Genomic DNA, 15927 nt, shown 5'->3' with positions numbered 1-15927 from the left:
TGAGAAGCAGGGATTACTATTGATTTCTGTTTTACCTAAGTCTTCTGTTTTGTCCTGGTTCCCAAACTTCTCACGCAGTGGAGAAACTTTGCTGAAAATGTTGGAGGGGGCATCACATCTAAATGAAATGGGCCCCTGACAAATGAGTGGGACAAAATGGTGTGCTTAAAAAGTTGGGGGAGGGGGGCAGTATGCCCATGCCTTCACAGCTAAAGTTAGTGTGAAGTGATGTTTGTCTTTGTTACAAATGGCAATGGTATGGTCTGTTCTTTGGACATCTATTGGCAAGGTAACACCATCCTGATTATAATATTTGGCGTATGCCACCCCTAACATAAGTTATAAGGATAATGCAGTACACAGAGGATTGCCTTCAAAGGAGCCCAGTACTCTGAGGTGACTTGCAGCATCATTTTTCTATGCTGTCAGCCGATGTTTGCTTTGCCTCTTGATTACTCTGATGCAAGAGGTCTTACAGGTGTTCATTGGGCATCTTTCTGCTTTTTGGAGTAGAGGGGGCTCCCTCCAATTCCCAGATCTAATCGCCTTACAGCCCAGTGATGATAAACGCTTACATGCCTCGTGCAATCACCAGGGAGGTTTAGCAGGAAGGCAGACCGGGTGAACATGGTTAATACCATTACAATCGATGCTAGTAATTCTGGTCACTGGAGCCATTTCCGTCAACCAGGATCTAATACTCCCCTTCCTTAATAATGCAGCCTCGGTGGTGAGGGGCTTGTGGTAACCAGTAGTGTGGCATTCCTTTGTCAGGCATGATCTCCCCAGTGCAATCCCACTGAAGCCAGGACCTCCAATCCAACAAGGCAATGTTTTTTACTTTTTGGGGTTTGACCTAGCAGATGTTAGTAATCGTGTACATCTAGGCTGCCTCACTGAGGAGAACGCCAAACTCTGGAACACCTTACCACTTCCCCGACGTGCTGAACCCTCCTACCCTTCCTTCAGAAAGAAGCTCAAACACCACCTTTTCAATTGACCTGGAAATGATCCTCACTTTTTCTGAATGTTTGACCTGACAATGTCTTTAATTAGCGGCTAGGTGCCTACGGCTTTGTGCGCTGCTATAATGCAAAATAAATAAATAAATCAGTGGGTTGTGAAGTGAATAGAGCTGTGCCCCCCTCAACCACCATGGACAGAACATTACTTTGGACCTCCAGATGGGCTGTATCAATGGGACTCACATGCCTCAATAAGGACTCCCACGCTGCTAGATATTCCCCTATTACCTATTAAGGCATGGGGGAAGAGTTGGCTCCCGGCTGCCTGATATGTCTACAGTGACCAGAATTTCTATCACCTATGTTAAATGTATTAGGTATGTGCACCTGGTCTGCCTCCCTGATGATTACACAAGGAAAGAAAATGTTCGGAGGAGATCACACTGGCCTATGAGCTAAATAGAACTGGGAACCAGAGTGTGCTGCTTTACCACAAAGAAAAGTGGATTACATATATATATGTATATATATACTACAAAAATAACTTTGTTAAGGGGACGTTATGGTTAAGTTGCCCTACCAAAAACCTGTGCACGTCACAAAATAAAGTTTCAACCTCCCCATTATGGTTCAAAGTAAAACCGAAAAACCGCCACCATACCTGCCATCACCACTGTGCACTGCTAACACTAACACCCAGAACATGAAAGATGGCATCACAAATGTCATTGATGACATCACTGATGACATCACATGTTTAGCCCCTTTGTTTTCGTTCACTGCCATATATATATACATATATATATATGTACATTCAGTAAAAAAACGTTGTTAAAGGGATGTTACACTTCACAGTGAAACCAAAAAACACTGCACATTCCCTAATTATGGTAAGCTAAGCAACCATAACTTGCACCACCTATGTGCATTGCTAAGACTAACACACAGGACATCAAAGATGACATCACCAATGTCATTGATGACATCACATTGTGTACCTCTCTAATTTTTTATTCACTGACATATCTAAGCCAGGTGGCTTTCTTCACTATTAGTCAGGAAGTAAAAAGGTAAAAAGTGCTATATTTGTAGTTGTAACCCTTCTCATATGTTCCTAAAATACACAGTACTCTGCATATGCAAAGTAATGGGCAGTATTTTATGGGCATTTAATAGATATATATTTATTTTTTACAGACCAGGAAAGAAAAGAAGAAAGGCCAACAAACGACACAGAAGAAGACAGGCTGAAAAGGATTGAACTGAAAATGGACACACTGAATGAGAATTTTAAAAGTTTAAGGGAATTTGTGGAGGACTGTGTGAGAGGAAAAGTATGTTACCACTGTCCCACCTGTACCTGCCCCCCTTCTCCATTCCCTAGTGAACCATCCCCAAACCTTTAAGAAGAAAATAGACGTTTTGACGAAACATCCATCCCTTCTTCCCCCCTGACAAATCTTCCCCTCATAACCAACCCGTGTTGAATCCTAATTCCCTTATATTCGTGTCAGTATCTGCTTCCCCCGGTTTTTCTTTGGAATGAATTGTGTGTGTGTGTTTGGAATGTTTTTGTATAGTAGTTGTAGTTAAAGAGTTTGAGGAATATTATTTTTTTTTTTAAAAGACTTAAAATGTTCGCGAACAGGGCGCCTGTTTGACCTATCCGTAAGGAATAGAATGTGGATGTTTTAATGGCAGTACTCCTACCCGTACTAATGTCAACTAAGATGGAATTGATGTTGACCGCACCATCTGTGCAAGTTATGCGTAAATAAACAGAAAGGGGCATCCTAAGGACATTATACCTCGCTGTACCGCTTACAAACAAGTTAAAACATGTTCGTAGAACACACGAGGTGTCTGGGATGTCTGTAAATGAGCATAATGGGAGTGTGTTAAGGACACAATACCTGTTCGTATCGTCCGCAGCCAAGATAGTACCGTCCGTAGAACAGGCGCGGTGGCCGGCATGTTCGTAGTCAAACAAAATGAAGTTGTTCTAAAGACACTGGACCTGTCCGTACCGTGAGCATATCATGTACGCACATGCGCAGTACAATCATAAGTACAGCGAACATCGCACCTGTCCCTAACTGTCCGTCTCACTTGTGTCACACTTTGAATTAGTTTGAGAACCCAAACACTGTCCGTAGGACACTTGCGCGCATGCGCACGTTTGTTAGTCTGCATTTGCTGTCCAGCGGACACCCATTTCTGTCGCGGATGTGTTCAGGATGTCATTATGTGACCGCACCCAATGTGGACTAATTTGCGCAGTTTGCGTGCTTCCGCAACAGTACAAAAGAACTTATACACACAAGGCAAATTATTGTACAGTATAAAAATATCATTTCACATATCCCAGACAATAGCTTACCTGTGGACATGGTGTGTAACATTTTCGGAACGCTTTTCAGTGATGAAAATGGTCACGAGGCGCACCCCTGCACCCCTATAAATGGCCACACCCCGAGCGCATCTTCATTGACCTTCTGGCTATTGCAGATTGAGTTGTACTGCATTACTGCTGTAGTGACCAAAAGGAAAGTAATTGTTATGGCATCCATGGCTGCTGTTGCTTCATTAGCCTCTGCACCACCCCCAAACCCACCACCACCACCACCTCCGCAAGTGCCTGCAGAGAGATATACGAGAAGAGGAGAAAGAGAATGAGGTGGAGGAACGCTGCACTACAAGCACTCGCCGGGAGACGTGGCTGTGGTGGTTGTTTTCCGTTTATGGGAACGTAACAAAAGCACGTGCGAACCTGGTGAGGTGTAACCAGTGCCAGTTGGTGCTGAGTCGCGGGAGACTTGGTGCGTACAGCTTTGGTACGACAACCATGAAGCGACACCTCACTTCGTTCCACAGTGCGGACATTTGCAAGGTGGTGCCATGTGAAGAGCGTAGTAGATTGAGTTCCTCCACAGCATCCTCCATGTCCGATCCTCTCACCACAAGAGACACTCCTGTGTGGGAGCACATCCCTCCACCTGCCTCACAAGCCATTCGCGATGCTGTTGACCCTTACCTTTCAAAGGTGACAATATTGTATATGTGTGAGTTTTCGAAGTGCTTTTGAGGCTACGGTCACGGAGCACCAGAAGAACTGCTTCTTACCTAAGTAAAGCTCACCCTATATCTTTCTCTGTCCACTTACCCTTTCTTATCCTCATGGTTGGTGTCCCTTCCTTACCCTCCTTTGTCCTCCTCTCCTAGTGTGTCGTGTGGCCAAAACAGGAAAGTAGAAAACAACAAAGAATTTAAAAAAATGGCTCTTTTCAGAGCCGCCTTTCTCAGTTTAATAATAGAACTATCAAGTGACCTTTGTAGGCCTCCGCACATTTTCGAAACGTTCGCGGACAGTCATAGTACACACAAAAGAGGAGGGTGCAAGCGGAGCAAACCCAATGGAGTGTACGCTGGGAGTAAGTGGTGGCTCTGAAAAGAGCCTATCGGTGGTGTTTTGTGTGGGTCAAAAACTGTGGATTGGAGAAAACGGATTGTCACATAGGTTATTGTGAATCCAAAAGAGGTTACAATGCATTTTGTACATTGCGAAGAAAAATCTGATTGCCAGCATATGTGAGATGGACTCCATCTCTGCGGAAAATGAAAGAGCTGCGAAACAAAATGTTGTCATTGTGGAATGAGGACATGCCAACATCTCGTAGAAAGGCACAAACAGCCTTATTCACATTGTGTCTCGCTTTCTCCATTTGTGGACCAAATGCAAAAGAACGCAGCCATGTTTTTCTTCATAAAATACGGGAAAAAAGTATTTGACAATTTGGAAACATGTCCATGACCTTCGCAAGTCCTTCCTTCATTGCAAATTGCAAAGAAATTCCAGAGACATGGCCTAAACTGTTTCCTCTGCAATGAATGATAAGTATATCAGGAGGACGCCCTGTCAGTAATGTAACACAGAAAGGTACCAAGTCCAGCCACCTCATTCCACGCACACCATGCCAGTGCACTTCCACATGAGGAAATCCGAGATCTGCAGATAGACGGCAGCTTTCTGCATGCACCTTCAACCAATGTATCCATGAGTCTCCCAAAATCCAGATAATCTGTTTTCGAGCACGCAGAGCCATGGCTGTGTGGTCTCCTGTCAGGGAGAATACGGTCTTACTAAATCTCTCCGTTCAGAACGCATCTACTGAACTTTATTGACCAATCCCTAGCTCCGCTCATTCTCATTTGAATGCGTCGCCACCCCAAAATCCCCGTTGGTGATATGCGCTGCCTGCAAACTACCGCCATGTCCGCGGACATGTATAGGATCAGAGCGTGACGACTGTACATTAAAGTATTATTCCCCTTTTTCCCCTTTAAGGTGGGCTCTGAAAAGAGCTGTTTTGTTTTTTTTTTTTGTTTTTGGGCAGATGCCTTACAGACATCTGTTATTTTCTTTATTTCCTTGTATTTTGTGTCCTTACTTTACTTCTACAACCATTACAGAACCTTCTCTAAAGCGAGCCTTACTTTCCAAAAGAACATGGCATTTCCCAAAGAAGATAGCGTAACACCATCTGCTTCAAAATAATCCGCATTACTTGGAACAATGTTATCGTGGCTGCAGAAAAACATACCAGCTCGTAACATGAAAGCACGCATGCCGCGATTGATGTTACACCTCCCAATACTTTGATCTGGACAGAAAACAGAATTTTTGTCCCATTTTACTCTAGGGAGTAAACCAGACAAAATTACTTTAGCAGTTGGAAAGATGTTCATGAGTGCTTGAACCTACTGTCCCAAATCTTCCACTACGTGAACTCACGTAGCCCAAATGGCAAGCACCATAGTGCAAAATTATCACATGAGGAGTGGGCATCGTGCTTATGTCTCTGCAAACTTGCAGAATTGCCGCAACATTGGCATCAGTCTCAGCGCTCCACACCACCTCCACTCCTCTCACATCGAAATGGTGTGCCACATGCCTACTCTCGGCATAGTGTTGTAAGCCATGGACAAAAATATCTCCAAGCACCAAAACCCTGAGCCTCTCCACCTCAGCCATCATCAGTATACGCACCATCTTTCGACACAAAAGAGCAATGCGCACATCTGATTGGCTGATACCTACAGTCCCCTTTCCATGCAGGATTTGCTGTAGAAAACCGTATGTGACATGGCCTATCCGTGGACAAGCGTTGCCTACGTGCGGCACGTAACTCTTAACCAGTCCTTCTACTCTTTCCACATCAGTACCAAATCCAGTCCCGCATTGGACACAACTAAGCAGTCACACAACCATCCACCAATCACATTGAACATCGTTAAATCCAACTCCGTCATCAACATTGCGCACTTCAAATGTACTGTTTATGACTCTGAATGGAAGTCGCATATCATTGCAAAGCACCTACTTCACAAACTACTGTGCAAGTGTTGCGGATTTCTATGTACAGCTCCATGCATGCGCACATGCATGAGTATAGAGTACGGGTATGCATATTTTAATCAGAGAACATGTGCAACCCTTATGATTTAATTTAAACAAATTAATGCCGCTAAATGTGCATAGGCAATACATACCAACGCTCCCCCTTTTAAGTGCAAGATGTCCGATTTATCATTGACACACCACATGACTTCTTACTGTCTTCCGCATATATATACATACATTACAAGCATGCCTATTTAGGGTAAAACTCAATTTTGCATTAGAAAATGTCTGATTTGTGTACTGTGTACGGCCTACAGTAATGCTACTTGCAATGTGATCGTATGAGAAAAATAAGCGCTCCCGATTGCTGTGGTGGCATCTCCCTCTGAGGGTCTCCCAATTTTTCGGCATTGTGCTTATAATTTGCAAGTAGAAGATTTTTTCCCATCTACTATTATGCCCTATCGCTTACAAACCTCTCTCCTATAGATACTACACCTTTTAAAAAACAAGGCATTTTCATAACCTAAAAATTGTTCTAATTTCTGAAGGACTTGCAAGTAACATACAAAGGCAGCACATAGTGAAGTGAAATGCACACATGCACTGGGTTGAAATATGAAAGGAGAATGCTCTGACGAAAGATGTTATTTAATGTGTGCAGTATCATCACTGCTGTAAACACACAAAGTAATTCACCTTTTTTGTTCAATCGCAGTGAAGACTACTCTCCTGAGAATCAACAGCATCTACACTGCAAACGACATATCTGAACAAAGTAAGGAGTAAGGAGTAAGCATATTGGCAGTCATTTTGTACACATGCAAATCTACACGTCTAATCTATGGTACTAATATGCAGCAGTGGCTGTAGGCTGGCCCTTGCATCTTCATTGTGTAACCTACCACCTACGCCTTACGACCGTAAGAGTGCAGGTTCTCCCCACAACCACCTCAGTGATGTGTGCTAGTTGGGTTTTTTCGATAGGTGTGGTATCCTTCAGTGCTTCTGGTCAGAGGCTGCACTCCTAGTTGTATGACCATAGATATTACATGGTATGGGTGTGCAGTGGCTTGGACGTCCAGTGCTTATAACTTTGTTCTTGGCTGCATGGCCTTCAGCCATGCACCCAAGACTGTACACACTCCCCACAATCAGGCAATCGATACGCATTACTACGGGTGTATCCATGGGTGTGACATGCTGCGGTGGTTGTGGCCAGGGCCTACAGTCTTGGAAGTAAGGCCTTTGGCCTTCGGCCGACGGCCATGCATCCAAGACTCTAGGCCCTGGCCACAACCACTGTAGCATGTCACACCCATGGCGGCGTACTAATGAATACAATACCCATAGGAAAAAGTAATGCAATTACGGCATGTTGTCAATTTCAATGTTCGCTAACACCATGCGTGTCCTTACAACAGTTACAAGTTCCCTGTCCACTGCGCGGACTGAAATGCTACCGTTATTAGACCCCTCATTTTCTGTGGGTACAAGGAGGCCATAGAAAATACATCATGAAGACCGACCGCCATAACAAATGCATTGATCACCCATGTCTTACCGTCTGAACCTTTCCCAACGCTCTATGACACAGCAAAAGAGTTTTATAAATATAGCATGTTTCCGCTGGTTAACGCTCCGCTATCGGCGGATCCAAGATGTCGGGCGCATCCAAACAATCTGACGCAGAACACATCGGACTGCAGCCAATCGGCAGGGACATCGCGTGTCATGAAGCCAGCCCCTTAGCCAATCGGTATCTTGTCCGTGGAGCGAACAGGGAAGTGTGTCCGCGAAGCGGACATAGATATCACTAATTTTTCAGACCTACTTTTTGGTCATTTTAATGGAAAGTACTGCACGGAAGGTCACCAAATTTACAAAAGCACGCTTTCTGGACCAAGCCCCTGTACCTGCTGCAAATTTGGTGAAAATCCATCCAGCGGTTTGACCTGTAGCCGTGCGCAAAGTTTTTCCCCCATTCAGTCTATGAGAAAAAAAGACGTTTTGGAACCCCACTATAACTTTCCCCCCCCTGGACCAAACCTCACCAAACTTTGCGAAAAAATTCAGAGTGGGCCATACACTTTTGCAAACTTTGGTGAGGATTCGTCCAGGGGGAGCAAAGTTATAAGCCGCCCAAAAAGTGCACTTCCTATGGAAACAGCAACTTAACCATAACTACACAGCCTGTGGCTGTGTAATATGGAATAAAGCCCCCCTGTTACTAAATGACTTCTGTCCTGCGGGAGTACAAGGATGAGTCGTGGCGGCCAAACCGCCTACTCAGCCCTCACAATTCTTCAAAGCAAGAGTGATCCCAATAATAAAGGTGATGTGTTCACTGCACAGGGGAACGTGTTACACAGGGAACCAGGTAGGGCGCATTCCTTGGACTCAAATATACAAAACCCAAAGAAACAGTTAAGGAGTGACAATGAAATTATCATGAATGATCTTTGTATGGTAGATCTTAAAAAGATTACAATGGTCAAATCTCTACCACAAAAATACGGGAACTGTCTGAAGCACTACCGTGACAGTATCGATAACAAGGAAAGCCAAGAGATGAGGATTATAGCATAGTATAGTATTAGTAGTATAGCATAGTATTTTATGGGAAAGTCTGGAAAGACTTTCTATATGCAAAATATGTCTCAAAGGAAACATCTTTGCCAAGCTTCGACCTGGATAAACTAGGGAGCTGTAATGGGAAATATAACAGTCTAGATGTTGTAAGTCTGATCAATAAAGCAAAGGAATCTAGGACAGAGGGCCCATATGGGATTCCAAATCTCGTATTAAAATACAATACCACTACTTCTTGACATGTTCCTCTCGATCTCTATTAATGGCACAATACCTGACTCCTGGAGAGCATGTCACCGGTTACCAATTTTACAAAAAGGGGGCTATAAAAGACCCAACTAATCACTGTACAATCAACAGTCTTGATTCAACATTTAACATTTTTGCGGGGCTACTTTTAAAGGATTTAGGCGATTGGGCCAGCTCATTTAATAGGCCCACAAAATTTCAGGGCTTTCAGAAATATTGTGTGGCCACGTTAAATGGCTTGATTATCCTGCTCCTAGTAGGTCAGACCGGTGGGAAAAAGCATGCACCATTGTATCTGGTAAGCGTGGATTTGGCAAGCAGCTTTGATGTGGTTGAGGGAAGCATGTTATGGAACAAGTTGCATTTTTGGGAAATTGAAGGGGGTTTATTTAAACTCCTTGCGGATTTCCACTCCAGAACTTTATTACAAATGAGACTAGATAACAAAGGCAATCTGGGGGCTCCAGTACCTTCATTTAAAGGACTTAGGCCGCTCCCTCCCAGTCTGCTAGTAGGGGCTATGAAATGCCTGCAGGCTTGACCGCCTTTTAGTTCAGACCCCTACTGGCAGATAAATCACTGAAGCACCGTTACTAATGGTGCCAGTGCTTCAGTGTCCCCATTCATATTCCACTTACCATTCCGCCACCGCCCGTAATATCCCGGTATTACCAGGATATCGGGTGGCAGAAACGGTAAGCCGAGGTTGCCGGTAGGCCGCCAGTACTACAGGCAGCCTACCGGCAACCTCATAATGAGAGCCTTAAACAGGGTTGTATCATATCCCCGTGCCTGATTAACCTTTATTTATCAGACCAAGTTGAAAAGATATCACTCTGACATGCTTTCCCACCAAAGGTAGGCATGACTAGTATACCTGCACTATTATATGCAGATATTATAGTGTTGTATGATAGAACCTCTATAGGCTTGCAAAGAGCAATGGACAAACTAAGGGTCTGATTTACAATGTGAATCAGGCCCTAAATATCTATCTGCATCAGAATAACGTGATCCTGAATGCAAATAAAATGGCTGTTATGGTGAGTTCTGGATCTAGAACTGATAGTACTCGAAAGTGGTGCATTTCAGGAGACAGGATTCGGACTGCACAGGATATATCATATCTAGGGTTTCCATTACATAACAAAGTTAGGAACGGAGCCATAAACAACAGAATAAAGTTAAAACTGGCTCCACTTCACGCTCAAATGCAGTAGATAATTTCTTAATCCTGTAAGTATACACCAATGCCTGTAATAAGATTCTACGCGGGCAAAGTAGTTCCAACAATTTTATATGGTTTACAAATCTTGAGACTGGATTAGAGCTATTTAAAAAGAATTGAATGCCTATTTTGGAAAAAAACATTGAGGCCTATCGAAATCAATTCCATATGTTGTCATCAAGCATGAATTTGGTTTGCTCTCTTCGGAAGCTTCTGTTAATCTGGCAAAGTTGAGGATATACCATAAGGTGTTGGACCCTCCTCAAGCATCCCTATTTGGCGATCTAAACTTGGCCTTGTGCTGCAACCGGGACAACTCAATTACTCAATTTGTGGAGGAATGTGACAACATGTTGGCCAACACCAATTCAGATAAAGGAAAGCTGATAAATAATCCAGGGAAAGTTTATAACAAATTGAAATTATCAGAGTGGTGTTGAGACCAAGATAAGCTTGCAAAATATAAACATTTTACAGAACTTGCTAGACATAACTGAGGATATAATATCATGTTGGATTATGTCGATAGACTTCCGAACACTAATTATAGGCTGATCTATCTATATGCTGTTCCATTTCAATCTTTTGGATACTTTAAAAAGGTGGGGGCCCATCAGAGGTTTAAAACAAACTAGAGAATGTGTTGCCTTCGTAAAAGTCTTGAAGCAACAGAGACATAAAGGGGCCGATTCATGGAACAAACGTGCGCCGAAAATCTTTGCGCAAGCAGGCGCAAGCGCAAAAAAACAGGCGCACGTGCACGCGTGCGATTCATGGAAGTCCCTGCGCGTGTTTACCTCGTGATGTGCGCCAAACCCGTGCATGGCGCACATGTCACTGCAACATCCCGAAAGGCGTGCGCGACGCGCACAGTGAAAGCGCACAACCTCGGCGCATACACAAGAAAGTGGGCGGAACACGGGGCGTAACGCGCGGAATGGGGAACAACGTGCGAAAATACGGGCGTATCTGGGGATGTACTGCAGGGAAGCAGACGGAGCGCCCACACGCACTCGAACCACACGTATTCATGGAATCGAATAGGGCAAAGCCACGCACAGCCAAAGACACGCACAAGCCGAAACAAGTCCGCCACACGAAGGCAGGTGGTAGCGTCCCTGCGCATTACAAAAGTGGCAACATACAGCAATTGGGCCTGTGCGAGCGGGGCACGGGTATTTCGGGGGTGCGCGGGAAGTTACACACGCGATTGAGTGGGGTATGTGTATTTCGGGGGTGCGCGGGAAGTTACACACGTGATTGAGTGGGGTACGTGTATTTCGAGGGGTGCGCGGGAAGTTACACACGCGATTGAGCGGGGTACGTGTATTTCGGGGTTGCGCGGGAAGTTACACACGCGATTTAGCGGGATACGTGTATTTCGGGGTTGCGCGGGAAGTTACACACGCGATTGAGCGGGGTACGTGTATTTCAGGGGTTCGCGGGAAGTTACACACGCGATTGAGCGGGGTACGTGTATTTCCGGGGTGTGCGGGAAGTTACACACACGATTGAGCGGGGTATGTGTATTTCGGGGTTGCACGGGAAGTTACACACGCGATTGAGCGGGGTACGTGTATTATGGGGGCGCGCGGGAAGGTACACACGTGATTGATTGGGGTACGTGCATTTCGAGGGGTGGCGGGAAGTTACACACGCGATTGAGCGGGGTACGTGTATTTCGGGGTTGCGCGGGAAGTTACACATGTGATTGAGCGGGGTACGTGTATTTCGAGGGGTGCGCGGGAAGTTACACACGCGATTGAGCGGGGTACGTGTATTTCGGGGTTGCGCGGGAAGTTACACACGCGATTGAGCGGGGTACGTGTATTTCGGGGTTGCGCGGGAAGTTACACACGTGATTGAGCGGGGTACGTGTATTTCCGGGGTGCGCGGGAAGTTACACACGCGATTGAGCGGGGTACATGTATTTCGGGGTTGCACGGGAAGTTACACACGCGATTGAGCGGGGTATGTGTATTTCGGTGTTGCGCCGGAAGTTACACACGCGATTGAGTGGGGTACGTGTATTTTCGGGGTGCGCGGGAAGTTACACACGCGATTGAGCGGGGTACATGTATTTCGAGGGGTGCGCGGGAAGTTACACACGCGATTGAGCGGGGTATGTGTATTTCAGGGTTGCGTGGGAAGTTACACACGCGATTGAGCGGGGTACGTGTATTTCGGGGTTGCACGGGAAGTTACACACGCGATTGAGCGGGGTACGTGTATTTCCGGGGTGCGCGGGAAGTTACACACACGATGAGCGGGGTACGTGTATTTCAGGGTTGCACGGGAAGTTACACACATGATTGAGCGGGGTACGTGTATTTCGGGGGTGCGCGGGACGTTACGCACGCGATTGAGCAGGGTACGTGTATTTCGGGGGTGCGCCGGAAGTTACACACGCGATTGAGCGGGGTGTGTGTATTTCGGGGGTGCGCGCGAAGTTACACACGCGATTGAGCGGGGTACGTGCATATCAGGGGTGCGCGTAAAGTATCACACGCGATTCCATCAGGGTACATGTATTACAGGGGTGCGCGGGAAGTTCCACACGCGAATGTCCAGGCTAAGTGTATTTCGGGGTGCGCGGGAAGTCTCAAACGCGATTCCATCAGGGTACGTGTATTACAGGGGTGCGGGGGAAGTGTCACACGAGACATCAGCAGGGTACGTGTATTCCAGGGGTGCGCGGGAAGTTCCACACGCGATTCCATCAGGGTACATGTATTACAGGGGTGCGCGGGAAGTTCCACACGCGATCTCATCAGGGTACGTGTATTTCAGGGTGCGGGGGAAGTATCACACGCAACATCTGCAGGGTACGTGTATTCCAGGGGTGCACGGGAATTTCCACTCGCGATTCCATCAGGGTACGTGTATTACAGGGGTGCGCAGGAAGTTCCACAAGCGATCTCATCAGGGTACGTGTATTACAGGGGTGCGCGGGGAGCACCACACGTGAATTGCACGTGTGGGTCCTCCCAGGTGTTCCCTCTACACCCTCCACGGCCCCTGCAGGTGGCTCACACCACAGGGGCCTACCCTGCACATGTCCTGCAGGCACCCCATCCACCATGGCCATGCCCCCCAGCCAACCCACATGTCAACTTGCACTACTGCCCACCAACGCATGTCCCCCTGCACCCCCAGCCACCAGGGGCACCCTCCACCAGGCCCCCACCCATGTCTCCCACCACCCCACCCCCCAGCAGTGCAGGGTCACCCTCCACCAGGCCCCCACCCATGTCTCCCACCACCCCCACCCCCCAGCAGTGCAGGGTCACCCTCCACCAGGACCCCACCCATGTCTCCCACCTCCCCCACCCCCCAGCACTGTGGGGCACCTGCCAGCAGGCCCCCATCCATGTCTCCCACCACCCCCACCCCCCAGCAGTGCAGGGTCACCCTCCACCAGGCACCCACCCATGTCTCCCACCACCCCCACCCCCCAGCAGTGAAGGGTCACCCTCCACCAGGCCCCCACCCATGTCTCCCACCCCCCACCCCCAAGCAGTGTAGGGTCACACTCCACCAGGCCCCCACCCATGTCTCCCATCCCCCCCACCCCCCAGCACTATGGGGCACCTGCCAGCAGGCCCCCACCCATGTCTCCCACCACCCCCACCCCCCAGCAGTGCAGGGTCACCCTCCACCAGGCCCCCACCCATGTCTCCCACCACCCCCACCCCCCAGCAGTGCAGGGTCACCCTCCATCAGGCCCCCACCCATATCTCCCCCCACCCCCACCCCCAGCAGTGCAGGGTCAACCTCCACCAGGCCCCCACCCATGTCTCCCACCCCCCCACCCCCCAGCAGTGCAGGGGCAGCCTCCACCAGGCCCCCACTCCTGTCTCCCAGCACCCCCACCCCCCAGCCACCAGGGGTAGCCTCCACCAGGCCCCCACTCATGTCCAACTCATGTACCCCTGCACCCCCACCCCCCAGCACTGTGGGGCACCTGCCAGCAGGCCCCGACCCATGTCTCCCACCACCCCCACCCCCCAGCAGTGCAGGGTCACCCTCAACCCGGCCCCCACCCATGTCTCCCACCCCCCACACCCCCCAGCAGTGCAGGGTCACCCTCCACCAGGCCCCCACCCATGTCTCACACCCCCCCCACCCCCCAGCACTGTGGGGCACCTGCCAGCAGGCCCCCACCCATGTCTCCCACCACCTCTACCCCCAGCAGTGCAGGGTCACCCTCCACCAGGCCCCCACCCATGTCTCCCACCACCCCCACCCCCCAGCAGTGCAGGGTCAACCTCCACCAGGCCCCCACCCATGTCTCCCACCACCCCCACCCCCCAGCAGTGCAGGGTCACCCTCCACCAGGCCCCCACCCATGTCTCCCACCACCCCCACCCCCCAGCAGTGCAGGGTCACCCTCCAACAGGCCCCCACCCATGTCTCCCACCCCCCCCAACCCTCAGCAGTGCAGGGTCACCCTCCACCAGGCCCCACCCATGTCTCCCACCCATGTCTCCCACCCCCAGCAGTGCAGGGTCACACTCCACCAGGCCCCCACCCATGTCTCCCACCACCCCCACCCCCCAGCAGTGCAGGGTCACCCTCCACCAGGCCCCCACCCATGTCTCCCACCCCCCCACCCCCCAGCAGTGCAGGAGCAGCCTCCGCCAGGCCCCCACTCCTGTCTCCCAGCACCCCACCCCCCAGCCACCAGGGGCAGCCTCCACCAGGCCCCCACTCATGTCCAAGTCATGTACCCCTGTACCCCTGCACCCCCACCCCCCAGCACTGTGGGGCACCTGCCAGCAGGCCCCCACTCATATCCAACTGATGTTCCGCTGCACCCCCACCCCCCAGCACTGTGGGGCACCTGCCAGCAGGCCCCCACCCATGTCTGACACCCCACCCACCCCCAGCAGTGCAGGGGCAGCCTCCACCAGGCCCCCACTCCTGTCTCCCACCACCCCACCCCCCAGCACTGTGGGGCACCTGCCAGCAGGCCCCCACCCATGTCTCCCACCACCCCCACCCCCCAGCAGTGCAGGGTCACCCTCCACCAGGCCCCCACCCATGTCTCCCACCACCCCCACCCCCCAGCAGTGCAGGGTCACCCTCCACCAGGCCCCCACCCATGTCTCCCACCCCCCCACCCCCCAGCAGTGCAGGGTCACCCTCCAACAGGCCCCCACCCATGTCTCCCACACCCGCCACCCCCCAGCAGTGCAGGGTCACCCTCCACCAGGCCCCCACCCATGTCTCCCACCACCCCCACCCCCCAGCAGTGCAGGGTCACCCTCCACCAGGCCCCCACCCATGTCGCCCACCCCCCCCACCCCCCAGCAGTGCAGGGTCACCCTCCACCAGGCCCCCACCCATGTCTCCCACCCCCCCACCCCCCAGCAGTGCAGTGGCAGCCTCCACAGGCCCCCACTCCTGTCTCCCACCCCCCGACCCCCCAGCACTGTGGGGCACCGGCCAGCAGGCCCCCACCCATGTCTCCCACCACCCCCAGCAATGCA

Source organism: Ambystoma mexicanum, chromosome 1p, assembly GCF_040938575.1.
Source record: "Ambystoma mexicanum isolate Mex_15411 chromosome 1p, UKY_AmexF1_1, whole genome shotgun sequence".
Classification (NCBI taxonomy): Eukaryota; Metazoa; Chordata; class Amphibia; order Caudata; family Ambystomatidae; genus Ambystoma; species Ambystoma mexicanum.
This window is presented reverse-complemented; position numbering follows the sequence as displayed.